The sequence below is a fragment of the Pholcus phalangioides genome, unplaced genomic scaffold (assembly GCF_987345545.1).
Source record: "Pholcus phalangioides strain wild (caught in Gottingen) unplaced genomic scaffold, Ppha-v1.0 ptg000016l_1, whole genome shotgun sequence".
Lineage (NCBI taxonomy): Eukaryota > Metazoa > Arthropoda > Arachnida > Araneae > Pholcidae > Pholcus > Pholcus phalangioides.
Window position 1 is genome coordinate 1,552,501 of NW_028301609.1, and position 26,384 is coordinate 1,578,884.

At 37.0% G+C, this 26,384-nt stretch overlaps 1 long non-coding RNA gene across 2 annotated transcripts in view; it reads right to left on the reverse strand.

Annotated features, from left to right (window-relative positions):
* The window catches only part of LOC149074859 (uncharacterized), a 215,894-nt gene that overhangs the window by 13,393 nt on the left and 176,117 nt on the right, over positions 1-26,384 (reverse strand). For both annotated transcript variants that reach the window (XR_016194299.1, XR_016194300.1), the window contains exon 2: positions 13,814-13,982. This is a non-coding gene — a long non-coding RNA (uncharacterized LOC149074859). The remainder of the gene's footprint in view (positions 1-13,813; positions 13,983-26,384) is intronic.

The following is a 26,384-nucleotide window of genomic DNA, read 5'->3' on the forward strand; positions in this document are numbered from 1 at the left end:
CTGGGCCAGGCACGGATCCAGACAAAGTGGGTGTGATCATATCTTCAAAGAACCAAACTAAATTTGAGAAACACGTCTCTGTAAAATGCAGGACGATTCACCGCGAACCTAAACAATAAATCGATCCTCCCGACACATCGCCTTGGGCCCACGCCTACCCTGGGCTACTAAACCACACATGCACCTCGTTCATATTCCCTGCGGAATTTCTAACAAACTGATACTGTTGGAATGCGTGTGTACGTGCTATGAACCTAACATTAAGTTAGGTTCCTTCAACTTAGACCTACCTTGGACTAGAGTTCAGTGAGCTTCCTTCTTGCGGGGGTTTGAGAATAGTGCAATTTTGACGCATGGGCTCAGCCGGTTGCGACTCGGGGGAGAAAGACGTTTCAAGCAGGGCCAGTTCCTCATAAATTCGGGCCTCAGGCGAACATGAAATTGTGTTATCCCACATATACGTAGTCTTCTTTAAGACAGAGACATACACAGAGAAAAGGGCGTATGAGCTGTGCCTAAAATACAAAAGGCAGCCAATTTTGATGCAATGAAAATTTGTGGACCTTGGGCACATGCCCCGATTGCCCATGCGAGAGACATACCTTACCCTCAAGTGCATATGATATCTCGTGATACTGAGATTCGGTGGTATCATTTTCGAGAAAAAGCATAGAAATTTTTAAGTAGGTACTTTCAGACACGGGTCCCACAAGGTTGGAAGCTGACAGGGCTCCCTTCTAAGGGCCCGGGATGATTCTCACCTGATTTTATTTTTTCACGATACGAATCCACTACGGAGGAGTCCGTCGATGATATCCAAGCCTAGAGGACTTGCTCCAGGATGTGGAGGGGGGGGGGGGGGTCATGCTTTCAGCTGATTAGGAGCCCCAGAATATCACTTTGCTCGGGGAACCCATGGTTATGTTAAGACGGCCCTGGTCATAAATGCAATGCATCATCATCATTACCACAAACGGCAATAGTGATGGTTCTTATTGCTAAGGGTCCCCCAAAACCATGAGTTTTATCAGGTTTTTTTCAATTTTCTAGTAAATTCGAAATGAGAAAAATCGACAAATAATCATAGAAATTACCCTGATTTCCAGACTACTTCAACTCATGGCTCCCACAATGGTGGGGCTAACAGGGTTTCAGCCGTGGGCCCCTGGATGTGATTCTCATAATTTTTTTTTCACGCGTAAATTCATTATAAAAGGGACCGTGAAAGTCTGTTCTGGGAGGCCACCAAAAAATCCTAGCCGAGGGGCCTGCTGTAGAATGTGGAGGCCCCATGCTGCTACTACTTGAACGTACGTGCATTCCTGTGCGGAATATCTAACGAATCAGTATATGCCGGAATTGTGTGTTTCTGAGTGCATGATGTGTAGTTCCTTACTTATTTATGTTTGTTTCGTGCTCTTCTCGTGCTGCCACCTGTCTCCCAAATTTTGAAGCGAAGATGGGGGAAAATGCTTGAATTTTCCTTTCGTGATGTTGAGGGTCTGCTTGCTGTCTAAGGAGAGGCTCGCATTCGACGTCGAAGTCGAAAAGCTGCAGAAAACCAGCTTCAGCCGCGATAAAAAAAAAAGAAATTGCAACACAAAATACAGTAAAACCTCGATAAGTCGTCACCTCATGTTATCGAAAAATTATGACGGCTTAAGCGGAGTGCCGTTAGTTTCAATGTGCAATATTGTAAAAATCATATAAATTTAAAGTAATGTGACATTTATTAATAGTATGAATTAAAATTACAATATTGAGAAAATTTATAGATTTCAAAAGAAAAAATTGAAATTTTTACCTTTTTAGAGCTCTTATTACTTGCATTAAAGCCCGAGGTAGGGAAAATCACACTTTAAAAGATCAACTTTGGAAAAATGTCTGATAGTTTGTTTAAATTGGAAGCCCTAAATTAGTGGGGCCCCATGTAGAAATCAGATTTAGCTTGAACAGTCCCAAATGTTTCAAAAACTTCAGTCGAAAAATGAACTTCTCCAGTGTAACTTTCATTACTTGAACTGTTCCTTTTATAAGGCATTTTTATTATTATTTTTATTATTTAAGCCTTATTTTTGATACATAAGGCTTACGTTTAATTTTGTCATATTCACATATGACTTTTAAACATATAGCAATGCTTTTAACAAGCTATTTTTTTAAAGAAAGCCACAGAAATTATCTGTTCCTTTCTCAAACATTTTCACGGTGACGAGTTAACCGAAATTAGCGACGAATAAATGAGGGTTTAATAACATTGTTGTCTATGAAAGCTGGACAGGTCTGAAGAAAAACGACGACTTAACCGGAATGACGACTTAACGAGGTTTAACTGTATATACTTTCTAAAATATTCTTACTAAGACATAAGTTGTTTTTTCCAGCAAGTAAAGATCATCTGGGCATAGGCTACTACAGGCATCTTCAACCTGGTGCTCGCGAGCACCACAGTGTTCCGAACACTTGATCAACATCCTAATTAAACACCTTATGCAAATTGCATTCAAGTATTAAAATCATCCCGATTTCATGTATGTGTGTGTGTGCGGTCAAACTTGTAGTAAGGACTGACATTCTTTTGTTGATAGGTACAGGCAGTGCTCGTGACTAGAAAAAGGTTGAAGACCTCTGGCTGTACTGTGTTTGGCCCTACTGCACTTGGGGGCGCTACTGTATTTTTAAACTTGATACAAAGTGCAGTAGTAATTTGTGAAGGTTCTTACAGCTTTTTCAAAATAATATTGTCCATACTATTTATATACATGTGTACATCATGGCTCCAGGTCTGGGGCCCCAACCACGATTTTCATCACTTTTGTTTTTTTTCATGCTATAAATCCATCATAAAGGGAACCGTGAAAGTCTTGTCTGGGGAGGGGGGGGGGGAGGCACAAAAGATCCCAGCCTAGGGGCTCTGCTCCAGGATGTGGGGGCCCATGGTGTGTGTGTATATATATATATATATGATTTCCAGACTAGAGCTCCTCACTTGACAGAGGCTTACGCAGGGGCCACAACTTAACCTCTCAAACAACCCTTAAACCTCATCTTCAGCCTTTTGGTTCCCCTCCCTTGTAATGCTGAAGGAGAGGTTAAAGGGTGAAATTCGCTCCACCTCTGATCTAGGGTACCAGATCCACCTTCTCCGCCCTTGTTACGGCCCTGCGCCCCATGACTACCAGGTAGCTAATTACATTCCACCTCAAGACACCGAAGTCACTCGGATAAGAACTCAATGCATCATCGTTACCACGAGAAACGACAAAGGCAATGACGTGCTTATGCGTCAATCACACAGCAGGGAGAGTGTTAAAAATTGCATAATCTCATCTAGGCCCGACTTCGATATTACAGATTTCGGCAATCCATAACAGAGTCGTAGAGGTTTGAAAATATACAGCAAGGAGTAGCACAGAAGCCACGGGACCGTGCAACGCGACGTTACTCAACCATGCGTAGCTCCCAATGTCATCTGTCATCTTCGCGGCCACCATGTTATTGTATCTCTTGCACATTTCCCAACCACCACCCTCTTTTCCCATTTAATATGATGCCTGGTCTTTTTTACCTTCAAGACAAAACTCCAAATTCACAAGATGGAAGCACACACACACACGGAGATGAGCTTTCCGTCACATATAAATGCAGTACAGAGAAAGAGAGAAAGAGGATGTGAGACGAGTCCTTGGTTGGAGAGTGTAGGGAGGACAGTTTGATAATGACATATAAAATAATATCTAGAAAAGGCAGTGGGAATGTCTCTCTGGGGGCCACAGAAAGAGAACTCGTTGTCGACCCTCCGACACTTCCTCGGTCTCCTTGTCGAATCCGATTCAAGTAGATTCGAACGTGAATAAAATTCACAATTTTTCCGCCTTAGAAAGCAAATAAAAAAGAAAGACGAGAAGTAGACACAAAAAAATGGCGGAAAAAAATTACCATCACACATTGCATTCACTGCCGATCATTCTCTACCATTGCTTTCAGCTCACCGACTATCCACGTAACAATAACGTAATAGGCATTCTCGGATAATTCAGCGTTTCCCAACTTGCGGTCCGCGGAACATAGCATAGGTGGTCCGCAGGCAGACTTGATGAAATTATTCACCCGTTGTATTTGATATTAGTAACATCCATACGGGTTCAATACTTAGGTTTACCATACATCATCGAAAAGAATGCAAAAAAAATGCGATCCGCGTATTAGGGGATGCATTAAATTTTCCAAAATGCAATTTACTAATTACTGCTAAAATTGCTCAAGGGAGTGGAAATAAAGGGCTGCTAGAAATAGCAGAAAACAAAAATGCATTTCACGGAAAAAATATTCAAATGATCTGATGACCATATTTCATTGAGAAGAATAAAATTCGGTAATTTGTGTGGGACCTTAAATAACAATCTTTAAAATACGGGGCATCGCCAATTGTCATCAAAAGTACGCCAATCGTAATAAAAATTCCAAAAAATTGCACTCAATGCACTCTAGCTAAAAATTTGTTGTTTAATAACTTGATCGAGAAAAGTCAAGTGTGGCTTCTTGTAGAGCAAAGCGTTTCTCAACCTATGGCCCGTGACGATGGTGGTTCACGGGCACGCATGATAAAATTATTCACCAGTTGTAATTGATATTAGTAATATACCCATGTAGTTCAAATAAAATTATACCTTTACGCTTAGGTTTACCATACACCATCGAAGAGAATGCAGAAAAATGCGATCCTAATTATGGGTTTTCGCTAAATTTTGCCAAAAATTGCAATTTTTATTGCTTCAAATGCAATTTGCTATTTACTGATAAAATTGCTGAAAGGTGTGGAAATAGAGTGCTATAAATAGGAATCTCTGCAGTAGGATCTTTTTCCTGCGATCATGTCGCCGTTGTTCCTGTTGTACCCCCCCCCCCCCCCGTGTCAGGAATGTTTCTGACAAATGACACCTCTAAACATCATTTGGTGCTTTAGGCGGGTACCTTATACACCTGGGCTACCGCATCCCAAAAATCACAAATTAAAACTACATTCCGCTAATTGTTTTGAGTAGCGTATATATGTCCGTGTGGTTAACTTCAGGGAGCAGGGCGTCATTTGTGAGACGGGGGGGCCCAGTGCAAAGCCCCGATTTTACATATTTTGTGGGGGTGAGGGTATCGTCATCTAAAGATTCATATATTATATTCAGTAATATACGGGAATGCTGTAAAAATTATACTCATTAATGAAAATTGAGGATTAATCAGAGGAAAAAAAATCGAGAATTGGTGAAAATTCAGAATTAATGAGAGAAAAAATTGCAGAATTCAAGAAAATCAAGAATTAGAGAGAGAAAAAAATTCAGAATATTGAAGGAAATCCAGAATTAACGGGAGAAAAAATTCAGAATTGAAGAAAATCCAAAATTAATGAGAGGAAATCTCAGAATGTTGAAAGTTCAGAATTAATGAGAGAAAAAATTCCAGAATTCAAGAAAATCCAGAATTAATGATGGTAAACGCTCACATGGCCTGGTTTGACTGACGTGAGGGCCCTGTACTGAACCCCGGCCCAGTGTTTGAGAAAAACAGTTCTAAACTTCTTTAAAATAGGCCTTCTCTCTTGACCTATTTTGTGTTTTTTCCTAATATATATCCAAACTGTTTTTTCATATTTATCCTGAAATTATTTATTTAAAGTCAGGGGCGTCGGAAATGTTTCAGACCTTTGAGTGCCCAGAGGGGCCCCTGCCCCAACTATCCGGCTCCGACGCCACTGTTTAAACTCATTTTTCACTGACGGGGTATTTACTCAACACTGTTTAAAAAAAAAAATTCGATTAGTTTTTCATGCAAATTTTTGCACGAAATAAAATTTTTGGAATCAAAATGAAATTTTTAGAAATTTTATCCTGATTTTCGATCTTGAAGTTTTTTTCCTCATATGATGCATAAAGGTTTCCCAAAATCGTAATTAATAATTATTGTAATTAAATTAAGTCAATTCATATTAATTAAAAAGTTATTCAATAGGAAATTTACATTAATTACAAAGAAAAACATGCTAAATCACTATCAAATTTTTTGAAACTTCTCAAACATGTTATTTAAATAGCCAGTTATTATATACATAAAAATTTTTGTCATTTGGTCGTGAATGGTCAGTCAGGAGGAGAGATCCAGACCCGTAATTAGTCTGGGGCAACCACGGCACTGCCCCAGTGCCCCGAGTCATATGAATGAGGCCCCCACAACCTTTCGGGGGGGAGGAGCCCAAGAAAAAAAAGTCTGCCCCGGGTTTCTAAGAAGGCCCGCTACGGCTTTGAAGCGGTCAAAAATGGGTTAAGGTAATCCCATGGGCGGAGATACGGGGGGGGGCGGGGGCAATCCAGCGTCAAAAGTGGAGTGGGCAGATCTAATGTGTACGTGTACGTATGAATTGGTATCATCATCATCGTGCCCCCCATCCCCCAGACTTCCAAGTCTCTCCGCCTATGGGTAATCCTAATAACAGCTCAGATGGATGTGAATCGATGCTTCGTCAAGCATTGACGCATCGAGCACACAAAATCCCCCAAAATTTAAATAATTAATAATTGAAAATTATTATTTTTAAGGAGAATTGGATTTTAGATGCGGGAGAGGGGTTATTATAGTCGGCGCTACTCCAGGCGCCATCTAGTAGTAGGATCCTGAAACCTCACGAAAAGGACTCAAATCTCACGTTTGCCGGCTGTCTCATTATAATACCGGTTCTATATTGTATAACACGCATATCAAATAAAAATGAATTCGAGAAGCAGTGAATAATAATTTTTTTCACTCATGATTCATTAAACATGAGATCTGAATTTTACGACCAAAAGAAAAAAAAACCGGTTTGCTCTCTATTGGAAGTACCGTTAGTAATTTATTATTGGTGCCTCGCTTCGGATTTTTATGATATTATTACCGTAATTTTTCGGCGGATAATAGAACGGCTCTTATGTAATTTTTGTGTTATCATTATTTTAAAAATTTCTCCACAGTATCGTGGGCCCCCCGGGTGAAGAAATAATCTGGGGGGGGGGGGTCCTTTACGAGATCTGAATAACAAGCTGCACTAATTTAAGTACCACCTAATTTACAATTTTGTACAGCATATATGCTCAACCCATGGCCCTCGGGACAGATGAGGCCCACGGAGTTATTTCATGTGGCCCGTGATTTCAAACCCAATTTTTAAAAATTAACTAAGTGACAAATATATAACCAGATCCGCGGTTAAGCTCCACATCACGAAAGTGGTCAGGGCCACATTCCAGATCATTAAAGTGGTCCGAGCCGCCATTGGACATAAGTTCCAGATCACTTATGTGGCCTATGGCACGGTTCTAAGCAACTTGAGCGGCTTTCGCCGCATTTCCAGATCATTTAGATCTTTTTAGTGGCCCATGGCACAGTTCCAGATCATTCAAGCGCCCCGCTATAAATTTCCGAATCACAGAAGTGACTCGTGGTGCAGTTCCATATCACTTGAGTCATTGAGTGGGCTGTAGAACGCCCCCAGATAACTTGAGAGATCCGCGACGTATTCACATGTATCGTTTGAATAAGACCTTGATACACAACGTATTGTTTAAGAGGGTTGCTCTGCACGCAAAAATTTTACAAAAAAAACCCCACATTTTCTCAAATTTTTCCATTTTCAAATACTATGAAATTTTCTGCGTCTGTGTTAAAATTTTTGTTCTACCTGTACTAAAAATATATTTAAAATATTTTAATATAAACTGTGTGTGTGTGCTTGTATTAGGCCGGGATTACACTATAAAAGTTTGATAAAATTTCGTTTATAAAACTTGAAAAATGCAACCAATAGGCGGATCAGTTAAGTTCGCTCGAATGTAACAGATGTGTTTATTGGTTACATTTTTCAAGTTTTATAAAAGAATTTTTATCAAAGTTTTATAGTGTAATACCAGCCTTACACATGCTAATGCTTTCCACTAAAATGCGTTTTTCTCAAAACTGTGTTTTTTGTTAGATAAGGAACATTTTTTTCGAACACCACCAGTCTTGAAACTGTATATAACGCTATGACGATTTGAAAGTTATGGTCATTTTTTTTCTTGAATTTTAACTTTAACAACATGCAACTTTTTCAAAAATCACCAAAATTTAAACACATTTTGCGCCGTAAATTTTTTTTAAATAACTTTAATGAAAAATCCTAATGTTGAGAGGCACAAAAGGTTTCACGACATTTGAATGAGTGGTGTTCGAAAAAATGTTCCTTATCTAACAAAACACCAGTTTTTGGGGAAAAACGCATTTTAGTGAAAAACATTAGCATGTGTGATGCTTGCCATCAGTTTATATTAAAATATTTTCAGTACAGGCAGACCAAAAACTTGGACACAGTTAGACGAAGGAAATTTCACAGTATTTTAAAAATTTAAAAAAAAAATTGGAAAATGTGTTTTTTTGAAAAATTTGCGTGCACCAACCCCCTTAAATAAAGCATCGATACTCGACGTATTGTTTGAATACACCATCGATGCTCAACTTGTTGTTTGAATAAAGCATTTATACTCGACGTATTATCTGAACAAACTGTCAATGCCTAACGTATTGTTCAAGTAAACAATGGATACCCAACGTATTGCTCAAGTAAATCATGGATACCCGACGTATTGTTCAAGTAAACCATGGATACCCGACGCATTATTTGCATAAACTATGGATAACCAACGTATTGTTAGCATTAACCATGGAGATACCCGCTGAGCAGTTTTGAAATTGTTGTTGTTTTTTAATGGATTTTTTATCATAATTGTTGCTCTAATTTTTGTCTGGAAAAACAATGTTGTTGGGAGTATTTCTTGAGAGAAAAGCATTGTCAGTCAAAATACTGCCTGAGAAAAGTTTTTATCCTTGTCTGGAAAAGTTTTTTCCTCGAAGTTCCATTTGGAAAAAAACATTGTTATTGGGAATATTTCTTGGAGAAAAAGCATTGTCACTTAGAATATTGTTTGGAAAAGTTTTTTGCCCCGGAAGTTTTGTATTGAAAAATCATCGTTGTAGAGAGTATTTCTTGGGAAAAAAGCATCGTTTTACTCAAAATATTGATTGAAAAAGTTTTTCCCTAGAAGTTTCGTTTGGAGAAACCATTGTTGCTGAAAGTGTTTTTTTGGGGGGAAAATCATTCGTAAAAAATAATTTAGATTTTTATTCGACACTACAGTGTAAGTTTTAGTTCAATTATTAACAATGTGCACATTTTTGTACTTTATTTGAACAGACGACAATAATTAATTTCTATTAAATATCACTAAAATGCTTGGTGATCGTCACGCAATCAGTAAACTATCGGATTCGTTTCGAATCGACGCAATAAAAAAATATCTGGATCCGTACTTCAGTTTATTACAGACTGGCATCACACAAACATAATTAAAATATCTCTGTTAAATATAGCTATTGTTCAAATACATAATTATAGTAATTTTCTACATTTTATTTCATCTTTCACCGGGAGGAAATTTCCAAACAATGACATAATTACACGTCAATTACCTGTTAAGAGACAATGCATTGAATTAATGGTGTGCTTGGTTGGCTCGTACCAACTAAAAATTATCATTTTTTACCTCCTTCTCAAGTAGCCTACAGTAAAACCTCTCTTTTGCGGACAAAAAAAAAAATTCGTCCGAAAAAAGAGGGATGACCGTTAATCGGGGGTTTGAAATGCATACTTTTTATACACGTGGAAATTATTATTCGTCCGTAAAAAAATGGTGACAGCATCTGAGGGGTATCCGTTAAGAGGGGTTTCACAGTATAGGCCTATGCTACGTTTCATGGGCAATGTTCAAAGTCGGGTCACTTTCTGAACTGGTCAGAGTTCGGACATTGGCCGAAATATCCCAGATTATTGATATTAAAGTGAACGAAATACAGCATGTATACAGGGAATGTTTCTTAGTTCGGGGATTCAATATCTAAAACCCTGTAAATCAAGAGTGTTCAACATTTAGGAGAGTGCGGGCCACTTCACTAATTTGATAACGTGTCGCGGGCCGCTTGGTTAAGTGATCTGGAAGAGCACCCCCACAGATCACATAAGTGAACTATAAATGTACCACAAGTCGCTTAAATGCTGTAGAACTGGGCCGCGATGGTCCATAAATAGGGCAAGGGACACTTAAGTGATTTCTAAATATGCTGCGGTTCAATTAAGTTATCTAAGAAGTTGCCGTGGGCCACTTAAGTTATCTAAGAAGTTGCCGTGGGCCACTTAAGTATTATGGAACTGCATTCCACGTCACTCAAGTGATCTGGAAGAATGTGCCGCAGGTCAGTTAAGTGGATCTAGAAATATGTCACGGGCCACTCAAGTGATGCGGAACTGCATCGCCAGTCACTTGAGCGATTTGGAAATGCTTCGTTCCGTTCATTTTTACAAAATTAGGTTTAAGGCCGCGGGCCAAATCAGATGTCTCCAAGGACCACATTTGGCCCATGGGCCATGGGTTCAACATGTGTGCTGTCAATTTACATTCTCAAAGATTTACATATGCGAATGGAAAATTGCCTTGTTGCCATACGACCACAAACTATTTCTGGATTATAACATTAAAAAAAACCAGGGAATTTCAGGAAAGCCTCTGGTAGTCCATATATGACCAGTACAAAAGCCCATCAGTCCGACCAGGGCCCAGCCCTGTATCCTTACGAGATATGAGCTGAATACCTAAGCCCGATACCTGGCGCATTTGTGACTGGGCAGTTTAGAAACGTATCTAGAGCAGTGTTCTTCAACCTTGCTACAGCAGCGGATTAGCAAAACCTAAATAAGTAGGAGAAATAATATGCGGACCGGCAAAAGTAAATTATGGGAGAAAACTAATTTTTGTCCCAATCGCGGGGAAAAATATAAATAATTTAGGGAAAATAATAAATGAATAGGAAAAATAATTTGCGTACCGGGAAAAAAATAAATTAAGTTGCAGAAAAATATTTTCTGCAAAAAAGAAGAAAACAAATAAATGGGAGAAATAATTTGCGGACCAGGGACATAAGTAAATAAGTAGGAGAAAAATAATTCGAGAATCGGCAAAAAAAATTAATAAATGGGAGAAATATTTTTGAATAGGAAAAAATTTTAGGAAATTAGAAAATTTTAACTAAGGAATAACTTAATCTTTTGCGGGCCGGCAAAAAATAAATAAATAGAAACAATATGCGGGCCGGGGCAAAAAATAAATACATAGAAACAATATGCGGGCCGGCAAAAAAAATAAATAGAAATAATTTGCCGACCACTACGACAGAAATAAAAACCAATATAGAAACGATATATCACAGTAAAACCCCTCTTTTTGCGGTCACCCCTCTTTTACGGCCAAATAACTTCCCATGGTATAAGAAAAGTATGCATTTCAAACCCCCCTGTTTAACGGTCACCCCTCTTTTACGGAGGAATTTTTATGTCCCGTTGGTGTCCTTAAAAAAGAGGAAGTTCTATTGTATTTGTAATAAATCTGAAATTATGCCGCGGCTATAAGGATTGGCCAAAATGTTTCGCGGCCGGTCCGCGGTTCAGCGGTTAAACAACGCTGAGATCCGCGGACTGATTAGAGCAGTGGTTCTCAACCTTTTCGAGCCCGCGGCCCGGTTTCATTCATTTTTGTGAGTCGAAGACCCGGTCAAATACGTTACCAACGGAAAATGAATAAGGGGAAAAAGAAACGCTAATCACTCGCGGGGGGCCCGGTATGAATGGTATCAGGGCCCGGCGGTTGGGAAACACTGGATTAGAATACTTAGGTGTAGTTCAGTAATTTCTTGACGTTTGAGCCAACGGGCTCCGAGTTTAACAGAGCCCCCCCCCCCCCACGCCCACATTATTGAAGACTAATTAATAGAGCTAGGATTTCTATAACTATGTATATAAATTATGCATTTTGCCTATTTGGCTACACGCGATAGAGAATTTTTTCATGATTTTCAATAATTTTAGGGCACAAATTTCATGATCTTCTAAATTTAAGGCACATTTTGATATTTCGACCATCATTTTTTGTATATTTCAGAATACACACATTTTGAGAAGAGGAATTTTTCCCGCTGCTCTCTCTTCTCCAGTTTCCTTTCCCGAAGTTGGCAACTTTTGAAATAGCTGGCAATTTCATTTACCTTCGAAATCGTTTCTGGCAATCAATGATTGGGGATTTTTCGGCGATATTAGCAACCACTGGCAATTTTATTTGTGTACCTTTGACATTTTTCTTTTTCACCATGAGATTGGCAATTTCCTGTGATTTTCATAATTTTTGTGGACGAAATATGGTCAGCCTATTTATAAAAGGATACTTTTACGTTTTTGAGGCATATTTTTAGTTTTTTTAGGGCATAAATGTATTTTTTATGAATTAAGTTATTCAATCTGAAATTATTTCCTTCTCTTTCGTTGGGAGAGTGGAGAGAGAATTATCATTTATATTTATTAACACTGAATTCAATTTTAATTAATTCTTAGGTTATTTTTCTACTTTTTGTTCTCTCATCCTTAAATTATTTTTCATTTATTCTAAAAATTATTTTAAATTATTTTAGAAGGAAATGGAAAAAAAAATCTGAAACTACTTCCATGAATTCAGAAATTATTTTCAAACCGAATTATTAAATAATTATTAATACGTAATTTTTTTTTAATTATTTCAAAAATTAATTTCGAAATTATTTTTTTAGACGTAATTTTCAAATCATTTTTAAAGTTAGTTCCGAAATTATTTCTATACGTAATTTTGAAATTATTTCGAAAATTAATTCTAAAGTTATTTCTAAACGATTTTTTGGTGAAACTTTATAAGCGGGTTCCACTATATATATGAAATCAGAGGCGGAGCCCCGGACTCTCAAGACGACTTTCCGAGTTTGACGGATTAATTAATCAGTGGCGTATTTAAAGGGGGGGGGGGGACTTAGTGGGCTATAACCCAAGGCGGAAAGTTCAGAGGGTTAGCAAATTTGAGAAATTTTTGGCCAAGAAAATTAATAAAGGAGGGTGGCGAAATTTTTATAACCCTCTACAAATTCGCCTCTATCCAGACAGCTAGAGGCTAGGTCAGTAAGTGGCCAAAAAAGTAACCTAGAGAGTTTGCAAGCACGTGAGTGAGCAAAAGATTGACCCAAAGAGTGAGGTACCACGTCAGTGAGTGACCTAGAGTGTATGCAAGCATGTGAACGACCAAAGAAGTGACTTGTGAATTACCAAAACAGTGACCTACAGAGTGATAAACCAGGTTAGCAAGTTACCTAGAGCGTGTGCAAGCATGTGAATCACCAAAAGAGTGACCGTACGTCCACCAAAAGAGTGATGCGTGCAAGCATATGATGACAAAAACTTGTGTAAATGATCAAAAGAGTGACCCAGGAAGGAGCCATGTAAGCGAGCAACCGAAAGAGGGACCTAGAGCATGTGCAAGCATGCGATTCATCGAAAGAGTGACTTTCTAAGAGTGACTTTTCTGACACTAAAGTGTGTGAGCATGAAAGTGACCAAAAAAGAAAGACTTAGAAACACGAGTGTACTTTTCCAGGAGAGGAAGGGAAACCAAGCACGTTATAGGATAGGGTGGCGAATTCGAAGAAATAGTAGTCAAGGAAATTAGACTAGAATGGGAGAATGGCGGCAAATTCGTGTAGCCCGCAGGCCACAAAACCATGAATGCTCCTCTGTGTATAATGTGTAATGCCCTCTTTAGAATAACCATTGCTCTAATTTTTTTTATTTAGTTTCATCTGTATAAGAGCAGAATGAAAAATACTCAAAAAAAAGGATGTTTTACCATACCTTTAATGTGAATGTTCCCGTATTCACACACTGTTCATGCATTCAAGCTTTTGTTGCCAAAACGTTGGGCAGAATCAACCATTACGCACGATTGTCCTTTTTCGACAGAACATTCATGAGATGGTACAGCTCTTGACTTGACGCAAAACTGAAGAGCATGTCCGCGAATCTGAAAGAAAAATGTCTTTTTTAGAAATTTTATCCATGTTCAGAATGGAGTAAATTGTGTATAAAGGGTTTTCACCAACACTATTTTCGCTTATAACAATCAAATTATTCGTCATAATTTAGATGTATATTACATTACTAGATATATATTAGATATATTCGAGATACGTAAATTTCGGAAATAAAAACATCCAAATTCCTCCCCCCCCCCCCCAAAATGTCCAAATTGGGAATCATGCATTTATTCGCAAAATAAAATTTTCAAATAAAAAATTTTGCATTCATCCGGCAGAATATTCTTCAAATCAAAAGTTTTGTATTTACCCACACCGAGATCACTTGAAATGACCCACTGCACAGTTGCAGAGCACATAAGTCACCCGCGGTACATTTTCAGATCACTTATGTGGCCCGCGGCATAGTTTCAGATCACGTAAGTGACTCGCTGCACATTTCCAGATCACTCAAGTGACCCGCGGAGCAGTTACAGATCACCTAAGTGTCCTATGGCACATTTTCAGATCACCTTAGTGACCTGCGGCATGTTTACAGGTCACTTAGGTTACTCGAGGCACATTTATAGATCACCTAAGTGACCCGAGGCACATTTTCAGGTCACCTAAATGGATTTGTGGCCTATATACAGATAGCTTAAGTTACCCACAGAGCAGTTCTAAATCACCAAAATAGCTGTCTAAACGTTTTCGAATCATTGAAGTGGCCCGCACTCTCCTAAAGGGTGAGTGAACATCCTTGTCGCACACACCGAGGTGTGTCCGTATCCAGTCTAATCATATTATGACCTATAGTTTTGATTTTCATGAGCGAAAATCTGGGGTCTAGAGTGATTTAAACCACCTGTATATGATAACAATCGTAAAGAAAGCAAAAATTTCATTATATTCTTTTTAAGATGGAAGAAGAGACGCGCACACACGTGACTCAATCAGAAAATAATTGACATGTCACTCACATATAAACCGTATCCGAAGTTGTCAGAACCGTCCTGAAGATCCTCCATCAGACTTCACATAGCTTTATAGCCATATCGAAGGGTTACTTTCAAATTTTATTGACACGTTGTCACTTCAATCACCGATTATCGAGATAATCGATAAATGAAGTTGTGACAGTTCTCTCCGATGAACGTACACATCTATTTTTTTCTCTCTCCTCCCCTTCATGACATTGATACGCGGTTACGGATGAAGATAAGTATTTCGATGGACATCAATGAAACAATAATTATTCCAACATTATTGTCGACACAAATACAATCGAACTTGGTTAATCCGAAACCCTAGATCACTGGGGAAAAAAGTTCGAATCATCCAATTAATCTATCCTGGATCTGTATAAAACGACTACAAATTACAACTTCATCAACATTCACATAGGATAATAATTTTATAAACTATTAAAATTCCATCATCGGTTACGAGAAACTCCTTCAAAAACTCTAATAATTCCCTCTCAAGAACAAAATTATATTGGGAAGGTAGTACTGTGAAAAATTTAGGACGATCTAATGAGCCTACGCTCAAACGAGCCTACGTAAACCGAGCCTCCCGATACATCACACTGGGTTCGCACCTACCCTGGGCTACAGTTCAATGAGCTTCCTTTTTGTGAGGGTATTATTATTATGCTGCATGGCCTTTTCACCATCACGGATCCCGGACAAAGTGATCTTCTGGGTCTCCCCCCTCCCATACTTAAAATGCTGAAAATAACAATTTGCATACGTACATTTAAAAATCAGTTCCAAATTTGATCATGGTAGGCCTCCAATGGATATGACGCTCACATGAACAAATGGGTAAAGATGACTCCAGTTCTATGGACAGCTCTGCTGGATTCTCAAAGAAGTCATATTTTTTCCCACCACATTTTTACCTAAAAGCTTTACTTTTCGTCACAGCTCCCTGTGGCTCGCCTTTCATCTGCTTTTCACCCGTGGCACTCTTAGAATATCCCATGACCTCAAGGGTGTTATATAACCCCCATGTTGAGAACCACTGATCAACAGTATGAAACTTTAAAAAAAAAATTTTTTTTTTGCCCTAGTTGGACTGGAATAAGACTTTCAGCTAATCGGGTTTTCACTCAGTAGAATAGTTCTCATGTGTAACCCAGAGAGCCAACGAAACCGGGACATTCGACAAGTGCGCAATAAACCATAGGCCCGATAAACTAGGCATTCCAAATAAAAGACCACCGACTGATAATAGCCACTAGGCACAAAATACAAAGATATCTCAAGATAGAAACCACACAAACGAGGAAATACCATGTATTCATATTATCCAGCAACACCATGCGATGAATAGGAGAAAAACCACTGAAATTCTCCCAAATTCCTCCCAAAAGTGAGATCACGGCAAGTAGATAAAACGTGATGGAAGAGTAATTTAGATCAATATAAAAAGGAAGGGAGCACCGATAATTCTCGGTATGCGCATGCATGGCTTTAAGTTTCCATCCATGGGCCAAAACAGCCTCGGGTAGTTCCAGGTCTGCCAATTTGATTAGCATCTACAGATAAAAGAAAATAGCCTACATAAAAACAAAATCGACGAATCTTCTCTGTCTGGTTGGTTGACTATGACAAGGTCTTGAGCCAAAGATGATAGAAAAAGAAAAATCCATCGTCAGTCAGTCAGTCATTCAGTATCCACTGATGAAACACTGCTGAAGCCTATTTCCTGAATTTAGGCGGCGGCCATGTCTCCTTCCATACGCGATTTGGATGTACGCGTCTTGCATGTACGCGTATCGATGATTTCGACATGGTATATACGTATCTTTCGCGATTTTTGTTTTAAAAGCGTCTCTTGAAATTGCCCTTGTTTAACTAATCGAGGATTTGCCAACTCATGCGTGAGGGCAATATCTTCTCTTTTTCTTCATGGGTTTTCTTCCTGGGAGGAGTTTTTTTGGATACGTTGTTTCCAACATATCGTCGAATATACACTGTTATGTACGTACTTCAAGAAGGAGGAGGTGGAAAATGAAAAGATTGTACCATTTTCTTTTCATTTTTTTTTAAGAATAATGTTATCGTCCGTAGATATTATAGAAAAAAACAAGATTTTGGCGGAGAAAATCTGGATAATCATCTCCGTGGTAACGTGTAGATGATTTGCATGGTGAGCACCTGTGAGAATCCAGCGTGTTCAGTTTTATTTTGTGGTTTATGTGTGTACATGATGATTATACGCAAAGGTTGTTGGGAATGACACCTAGTAACCTTCTTTGTGGATTATTTTATCCACGTGAATAGTAATTCCTTATAAGGAGAGAGTTTTAACTTTCTTTTCCTGAATCGTACCTTTTTACCGATGTATTTGAAATGAAAATGAAAATTTTTGGTATAACGTTACCCTCTATATAACAATAATTGCATGTATAACGGTATTACTCTACGATGTGTGTCCCACTACCCATCCCATAATGTTAATATATTCCATCGGTCCCTTGAGCATTGTTATTACAGTTTCACTGCATGTATTCAAATAATGAATAATTGAAAAAAATTTTAATTCATAATTTTTGTTTTACTTTTTGATAAATACGGAAATCTGTAACAAAAATTTAAGTTTATTAATATCTGAAAACTTTCACATTTTCATTTTTTATTTTTCTAAATAATAATTTTATTTGCTAGAATAATTTTCAGTTCTTAAATACTTCTAAATTTTTCATCAATTCATGAATATTTGGAGGTTACCAATTCGTGAACATTAGGAAATTTCTAATTCAGAATATTTCTCTATTCATTAAGTATCAAGAAATTTCTGATTCAGGATATTTTTCTACTTATAAGTATTAGAAAATTTTCAGTTCATAATTTTGTTATGACCGAATGTTTTGAATTTTGTTTTTACGATGAATAATTTTCAATTCAATATTTGAAAATTTCCATTTCACAATATATTTCCATTTATCTATTTTTCTCTTCATAAATATTTGAGAATTTTGAACATAATATTTTTCATTATTAAACATTTTAAAATTTTCACTACATAAGTATTAGGAAAAACCTTCACTCTTCCCAGATGTTAAAAAAATTTTCTTTTCATGAATATTCGACTCATATTGATCGTTTTTTTTTCTTTCTATAATCACAAAAATGCATATACAGAAAGCATCGATTATCCGAATACCGATCAACCGAAACAACGGTTAACCGAAAGCGTTTCAGTCGGGAAATTCCAATTTGCGATACGTAGAAGTTCCGTTAGCGGCCGCAAATGCTTTCCCTAAATTATGTGTTCCCCAAAATGATACAAAATATATACAGTTTTGGATTTAATATCACTATTTCTTTGTTTCATAATGCACCTTTGATACTGGTGCTATGTATTTTTTTTCCGTAAATGATCGGTTATCCGTGAAAATCAGTTATCCGAACAGTCCCAGTCCCCAATAGTTCAATCACTAAATATTTGAAAATTTCCACTTCACACTTTTTTTTTCCACTTTTACATTCATACAGCCGAAGCCCGTTATAACAAACTCCAAGAGGCAGGAGATATCACTTTGTTATAACGAAATTTCATTATAAAGGAATTCCAGGTTTTTGCATTATATATATGAAAACTTATCTGCGGGACTAGAAAAGTGTTCGTTAAAACGAGATTTTTGCTATAACGGTATTCGTTAAAATGGATTCGACTGTACATTCAAAAATTTCTATATAGAGAGAGATATATGGTTTTTTTTTTCTGGATAGAGGTAGATGTGGCGCCTCACGCCACAGTGCGTGATATAAGGAAGGCAGGATCATATCTCCAGTGGTGTAGCTGGTAGCATGTTTGCCCGGTATGCAAGGGGAGCTGGGTTCAAGTCCCGGCGGAGACGTGATGACTTTTTTTCCTGGTTCACCTCAGCATAATATCCGGAAAACAACTGTTTCCTTAAATTTCTATATAATTCATCATAGTTTTGTTTTTCTACTTTTTTGTCATAATTCCAATGTGCAATATCCGGCAATAATACACGTATACCCATTAAATATATATATTTTTTAAACTAAAAACATAACTTTATAACAATTTAAAAATATATAATATCGAAATACCTGAAAAATATTATAAATATTTATACAGTCGAATCCCGTTTTAACGAATGCCGTTATAGCAAAAAAATCTCGTTTTAACGAACATTTTTCTAGTCCCCCAGATAAGTTCAAAAACCTGGAATCTGGAACAAAAAAACCAGCTAAAAACCTGGAATTCCTTTATAACGAAATTTCGTAATAACGAAGGGATTTCTCCTTTCTCTTGGAGTTCGCTATTACGACATTCGACTGCATACAGCATTTTATATATCCTATGTTTATCATAATTAAAAAATTAAGTATTCGTATTAAAATATATATAATAAGTATTTAAATTAATTCAGTATTTAAATTTCAATATTTATATGAAATATTGATTACTTTGACTTATACCAGTAATGATTAACATAAAAAATTAAATTAAAGCTTACTAAAAAAATTATTTCTTTTAATTGCGACAGTAAAATGCGCTATTAGTTTTTAGAATGTATGGTATGTTAGAGTTCTGACTAAAATAAGATTGAGTTGAAAACTAGTAATTGAGCATCGAGTTATTGTAATAATTGTAATGTGTGAATATTGTAATAATTTTATTATATTTATTCAACGCATGAATTGTGCAATTAGAGGTAATTTTATACATATTTAATTAAATATAAGTCATCAGATTATGCATTATTTGAATAATGAAGTACATCATTATTAAACGACAACACTGAAATCACAACAAGTTTACGTGGGGGGAAAATACGGAATGTACTTCCAATTTACTGTGATTTAGTAAAAATACTTAAATACAAATTAATTGTAAGTTAGAGAAAATTTTTACAGAAGAAAGTTAGTTAGTAATAAAATAAGTTAGTTTCTAGTTATATTTTACTGGAACACTATTGAAAATTTCTCAAATTATTGGAAATTATATAATATATCAAAAATTATATAAAAATATCTCGTTATTGAAAATTTATTACTAAACAATTAAAATTTTCCGAAAATTCAGCAAACTTTAAGAAAAAATTAAAAAAAAACAACCTTTGAATATAATCACTACACTTTACAAAAAATATTAAAATTTATTGAAGATACTTGACATCTACTGAATCAAATTTACAATGAACTTCACACTTTATATGAAAGAATTTTCAATTTGTGCATAAAATTCAGACTTCACATTAATTTAATGCAGTAAAAAATACAAAAATACTTCATATTTACAGAATTGAAAATTAAAAAATACTCGGAAAATTAGAAATCGATGAATGAACAGTGTTTGCCAATACGCATCTAGATACATGATACGCACATCAAAATTCGATTTTACTCCTCAAAATTTCATTTGAAGATTTAAAATACTTCTTCAAATTTTAGGTTTTTCTTTTAACGAGGTCATTAGGTTTTTCTTTTAAGAAAGTTCTTCAAAATTATTTTACCGGAAAACACTTCAGTAGCCTACAGCACTATATAATCATGTAAGAAATATTATTGAACTGGAGCTTTTGCTGCCACCTATCATATAAAAAAACACGATTGTGTTATAATTCTTCGATTAAAACTGGTGACCGGTTTTTGGTAGATGTGCCGCACAAGAAAAAATATGGTGTGATATTGCTAAATATTTTATAAGCAATAATATTAGTTTTTAATTATCAAGTTTGCTTCGAAATTTTAACAGTTGTTGTTTGTATGTTGTGAAATAACGTTAGTAAAGCAAAATGTAGCCCTCCTTGGCTGTTTGAAATTGTAATTGAAAAAAATATAAACCAGAAACAGGTCGATTCCGATTATTTTTTTTTATAAAACATTTAGTAACATCGCACCATATTTTTTTTTTTTTTTGCTCAGCACATCAATAAAAAAACGGGCCAATTTTAATCCAAAAATTATGACAGTTGTGTTTTCTATATGACAGGTGGCGGCAGGAGCCCCAGTTCAATGATGTTTCTTACACGTTATATAATACTATGCTGCAGTGTATTCCGATAAAATAATTTCGAAAAGTAATTTCACTCTTCAAATCAAATTTAGAGCAGTAAAATCGAATTTTTTGCGTGCGAACACTGCTGTACTATATAGTTATTCTAGAAGACATATTTTTGTTGATAAAATTTCATTTTTACCCGTTTATTGGTTATGAAAAAAAGTAGCTGAGAAAGGCACTATTTTTTTCATGGTGAATAAGTTCACGAAATATATGAACATTTTAGAGTCTGAGAATGGCTCTATGCATACTAAATTTTCTGCTGAGCAAAAAAACCCTATATTGAATAAGGTAGCATGCTATTTGTCATTCCGCACAAATAATGTAAATTCTGTGCGCAGAGAAACAACAGGTCTGTGCAGGTGAAACAAAAGAGAATGTGTTTTTGTTTCACCTATTTGGGGGGGGGGGGGAAGGATCCCTGGTGCCAGTGTTCGCCAATACGCATCTTGATGCGTCATTGAGGAGTGAAAATACTTCAAGTTTCATGCTTTTATTTAAGTAGAGTTATTTCTCACTGATATAAAAAAAGTACCCCCCATTTTCACAAAAATTCCCCTTACGATTTTGGACAGGAATGCAATTACCCTTCAAGACCATATTTTCGGATAACACTGGGAATGGATAAGTAGGCCTACTAAAAATCAGAGAACGAATAATTACTCAAAATCAGAGAACGAATAATAATTAAAAATCAGTGAACGAGTAATTACTAAAGAGAACGAATTGAAACGAACGGAATATTACCAAAAATCAGTTGATGAATACAAATACAAGTACAAATACACCACCACAACAGGCAAAATGCCCAACGAGGTGGCTGAGAAAAAGATGCCCATAAAAATATGAATGTCATATATTTCCAAAAAATGTATAGCAACCCAATTAAAAATGAATTAACAAAAATTATAATCAATATATACACATGATAAAATACTATACAATGCCCATAAAGAATACTTATGGTTGTCTTATACTAAGTATGGATAGCTTCTCGATTTACCCAAACTAATTAGGCCTGATTAAAATCAGTGAACTAATGATTACTGGAAATTAAAAAATCAGAATAAATAATGAAAATTAGCGAACTAGTACAGTATATCTCGCTTATATTGTTCCCACTTAGCACGTGTGTCCGCCTAGTACGACTTACTTTCACTGTCTCCCATCTCTCACTAATACTCATTAAGATTTCCTGTTTAAAGCGTTTTTCGAATGACGTTATTAATTAAACAATCCTAAACAATAAACAATATCAAACAAACCTTAAACAATTGCTAAAGATTAGTGAACTAATAACTACTAAAAATACTTCAAATTCACTATAAAAAAATTACTTGAAATATGCATCTCTGAATTCGCTGGGAACCTAATTTACTGAAAATTACATAAACACCACCTCGGACACTAATAAAAACTTCCACAATTTCATTGAATGAAAAAAACAACAACAAAAAATCCACTTTATACGAAAAAGAGTGACGCGTAATACACACACACACCCATTACCACTATTACAAAAAGATGCATGTTTAATCGTTGAATTTATTCATGTACTCCATTGCAAACATGTTTTGCTGACACAAATTGCTCGGCAGCTGGAACACACCAACAAGTCGAGTAGAGTATGTTTCGCAAGGAATTCTTGGAAAATAATCTAGGACTACGTTCAAAGTCAGCTGTATTTACTCTTACGGATTATTTCGCGTGGGATAATCCATGTTTTCACGACCTAAAGTAACCTAATAATCGTTCTATTTCAACAGCTGCCAAGTCGAATTTCGCACACAAAAACTACAACACACACACACACAAATTTGTATACGTATTTTGCCCAACACCATCTGTAGCAGAAAGCCTCCGCGCGGAGCTCGTGACGTCACTGAAGAACGTCATCTCGCCTATTTGATATATAGCAAAACCTCCCAACAACGGACATTAACAGGACCGTGAAAATGTGGCCGCTATTGGGAATGGTCGATTTATTTCTGAAAAAAAAACAACTAAAATTTGCGATCTATATAACATGTAAAATGATAATCCGTTCTATAATTGATTATATTAGAATATGTTAATGCTGTTGCTAATAATTGATTAATCGACGGGCCGCCACTAGAGGGGAATAAGACGGATATAGGGCCACAGGCACTGGACCAGAGGGGCGCGAATAAAAATTTTAAACTATCCCTTTAAACTCTCCTTCAACATTACAAGGGAGTGTCAGCACGTGTGCTTGCTCCGGCTGACCAAACATATAGTTGCGGCCCTGTTAATCGATACAGCGCTATTTTTTGGCATACTCAAATTTAGGCTTTCAGTGCTGAGACAGAACACAAAGGAAACGAATTGGCGAGAAAAACCGATATGGACCAAAAAAAAAAGACGTTGTACCAGCAACCCCCCAACTAGTTTTTTACTCCCACCGACGATCGACTCTATATATTCCAGCGTTTCTCAACCTTTCTGAACTCAAGGACCAGTCAAATATCTGAAACAATTCGAAGGACCACTTGTGTCCCGTATTACGCAATATTCCAGCACTTGCAGTTTTGCTCCGAATTGTTTTATACATTTGTCCAGTTTTTTCAACGATGCATATTTAAATTTATAATGTTTACTAAAACCGTGAATAAAGAGCGTTTTGTTAAGCTAAATGTAAATATTCATCTTACGTACTTGTAAGTTTCAATGATTCCCCCCCCCCTCAATTTTTCAGCGATTTTAATTGCAATTAGGATTTTGCTGACACATAAGTCAGCAAAAAAAATTGCAAATCGGCAAAGTGGCCGATGACTATTGTTGATGGCCCCGTATTTTGCCGTAAATAAGATTTTAATTTCTTTTATTGTTCTTAATGAAACGTGGTCATCTATTCATTTGAATGTTTTTTTCGTCAAATATATTTTTGTTTACTGCGATTTATAGCAGCCGTTTATTCCCTCCCCCTTCGCCCATTTTTGCGGTAATTAGCAAATTCGTCACAAATTTTACATCTTTTGGCCATAATCAGTAAAATTCGGTAGATGACCACAATTTCCCACATTTTCCATGATGAGGTGTGTATGAAAGTACAATTTTTATATGGATATTAGTAACATCAATTACAACAATTGAATTATTTTTCATTCATTTAGAATCGAATTATCAAGTCTGCCTGTGGATCACCTACGACATCGTCGCTGACCACTGTACCAGTCAATAGTAGGTTGAAAAACGCTGCACTATACCATACATGCTCAACCCAAAACACGCGAGGCCAGATGTGGCCAACAGAGTCATTTGATGGGCACGCGATCTCAAACCTGATTTTGTAAGAATGAAGTGGCACATTCTCAGATCACTTCAGTGACCCAAAGCACATTTACAGATCACTTAAGTGGCCCTTTCTCCCCCCCCCCCCTTCACTGCCATCTAGCATTTGTGCGCAGGAAAAGAAATTCCCCCACACAGAGTTCGGGGGGGGGGGGGAATTCGTATGCGTATTTTCATTTCTGACTCTGTATACATAATGGCCGTTATTCAGAAATCGTTGTTCGGAGGCTACCTGTAATGTTGAGTCTATGGGACGCATTCGGTGGACAGTATGGCATTCGAATGTCGGCTCGTTATAATAATAATAATGATCATAAAATTAATAACATCTTCCTCCCTTTAGGCGAAAACCATAAGTTTCTTATAATTTGCGAGAGTATAAGTCAGCCTGGATGTAGGCTTTACCAGGCGACCCGATCTTGTGGCCGTGAATTATCCCGGGTTGTCTGTGATGACGGGCCTGCTACCTGTTTCTGTGGTGTTGGAAAAAGTTATTTTCCAGTGAAATGTGGCCGTTATTGGGAGATTATCGTAGTTCGGAGATGGCCGTTAAGAGGAGGTTTTGCTGTGCTTCAAAAAAAGGGTAAAGATGGCGCATACGTCGGCATGCTACATAGAATCGTTATAGGTGAGATGTTATTGTTGTTATTTATATATTATATATATATTATATGAGATGTTATATTATATGAGAGATTATAAGTCGGCTAATGTTGGTTTCCTGTGGTTCCCAACTTTGAGACGCGAATGCGATCTCTGATCTCTCCGTTAAACAGTCTCGCCACAGAGAGCGAGCAACAGGCCTGCAACAGTACAAATATTCATATTAAGTGTGATGAATATGACTCAGAATTTGTAATATATAGATGGCACCACTAAAAATTCATACCAACATTATACCCAGACTGTCAGGTACGCACGCACATACACTTTTTTCGGCACAACTCAATCGGTAGTACAAACTGCTCATGGCGATAGACCGGAGTAGTCCTCGGTTCGAAATAAAGAAAGTAAGTCTATGTCTAGCCAAGCTTTATTTATCTATATGCAGGGTAATTCTAAATTCATGGGACACACTTTACGATATACAGACACCTAAATCTTGATCATGATCCGGTGTTGTCGAATCTCAGTTGCAAAGGCGGTAGAGGGTGTTTTTAGAGCACAGGTCTTCAACCTTTTCCAGTCACGAGCACTGCCTGTACACACAATCAATCCCACATACCACCAGCACTCTTATGGCAAGTTTGACTTAGAAATGCATGAACTCAGGATGATTGCAATCCTTGAATATAATTCGTACAAGGTGTTTAATTGGAACGTTGATGAAGTGCTCGCGAGCACTAAATCGGGCACGAGCATCGAGCACTCTGGGTACTTCAGAAGGCACCGTGGTGCTCGCAAGCGACGGGTTGCATGTTTTGGAGCGTGCTCAACAGCAGTTCACCAAAAACAAATATCATATTCTTCCGACGGATTTGCTGCGATATGTGTTATCAACCGATTGGATTGGATTGGATTGGAGATTTTATTTTTTATTGCTGCAAGGACCATCGAGGTTATACTGCGCCAAACAAGCGGTACAATGACTTGTGGCAGAATTAGCGTTACCCAGGTTGCACCATGAGAAGTCCTACCACATTACAATACGCTGCAACCTCGAATAGTTCATTGCACTTATTGCAGTCAATCCGTCCGAAAAATATGACATTTGCTTTTCCTGAAGTGCTGTTGTGCACAGTCTAAAAATACCCTCTGATACCTTTACTATCGTGATTCAACCGCACATTCTATGACCAGAAATGCTTGTTTAGTAGTCATACATAGCACTTCCTAGAGTTTGTCTCATGAATTTGGGATCACCCTTTATGTAAAATTGATTGTCTTCTGCCTGTCTGTGTGTGTATATGTTCTCTACACAAATCTAGTTTCAGATAGATCGTCGCCAAATTTTGTACGTGTACCAAACGGGAATCAAATGATAGGAAAGTTCATAAGAGCTGGGGAAATCAATCTTCAAGTCACACTGGCGTCCTCCTCTCTCTCAGCAT